Source organism: Cariama cristata, unplaced genomic scaffold (assembly GCF_000690535.1).
Source record: "Cariama cristata isolate BGI_N322 unplaced genomic scaffold, ASM69053v1 scaffold38745, whole genome shotgun sequence".
Taxonomy (NCBI): Eukaryota; Metazoa; Chordata; class Aves; order Cariamiformes; family Cariamidae; genus Cariama; species Cariama cristata.
The window spans coordinates 63,484-64,536 of NW_009617859.1; positions in this window are offsets into that span (position 1 = coordinate 63,484).

Consider the following 1,053-nt stretch of genomic DNA (forward strand, 5'->3'; position numbering starts at 1 on the left):
ATGTCATCAGGTAACTACCTGCAGTAATCCCAAGACCTCCTTCCCCAACAGCCACAGCTAGTTTTGCAGCCCAGTGTTGAGTATGCACAACTGGAGCTGTTTTTCTCCCTGCTGTGTGACTTTTCATCTACTGCTTGATTGCCTGTTCCCATTGCAGCTTCTGGAGTGATGTCCTGGGATGGGGCAGTGCTGCTCCTGGGAAAGCCCAGTGGCAAAGATCCCTGCATGTGAGGGAAGAGAGTTTGCGACCTGCCACATTTTTGAATGAGGCTGTTCTGGGCCCATAGTAAGAAGCAGCTGAGAGTTTAGCAGAGTTTTTTTTTTTTCCAGTTCAGAGCTCTGCTGCCTGGCACTGCTCCTGGCCACAACACAGCGCAGCTGCATCCTGGGCATTGAGGGTCGGGCTGTGACCTGTGCCCATGTCCTCCCTGCCAAGGAGAGACCCAGTGATGGGAATTTACCGTGAAATGGTATTTCACCTCGTACCAATTTCTAGCAGGTCTCGGGGCTTTGGCTCCCTTGGGCGAGGCTGCAGAGGCACCTGTGTGCAGTGGTCTCCCCTTTCTCCTGTGCCTCCAGGGACAGCACTGGGCAGAGGGACGATGGAGCATGGGAACCAAGCATTCCCCGGCCTGGGAGGGAAAGCACTGGCGGAGGCGGCGTGAGCCCTTCTCGCAGGCGGGGGGATCTAGCCCCTTTGCACTGGCCATGAAATCAGTCATGTGTAGGTTTTTGTCCAGCCCTGGGGGGTGGGGGAAGGAATGTGGGTTGGGCGAAGTCTAGGATTACACCACTGCTGAATTTTTTCTTTCCACACTTTAAATAGCCAGCACCTTTCGGTCCTGCCTTCGGGTCTCCTGTTGGCTCACGCCCCGACAGCGCCTTCCGCAAGGTAACACCTCTGCCCCTGTTTTCTTCTGCCCTGCTCCCCCCGTGCCCCGCACCCCCTCGGGTCTGCCATGGATGAGAGGTCATGGTGAGCTTTCTGCCTGTTTAATCATTTTCTAGCGTGGAGGGGTCCTCCCAATCCTCCCTTACGGCTGCTGTCAAAAC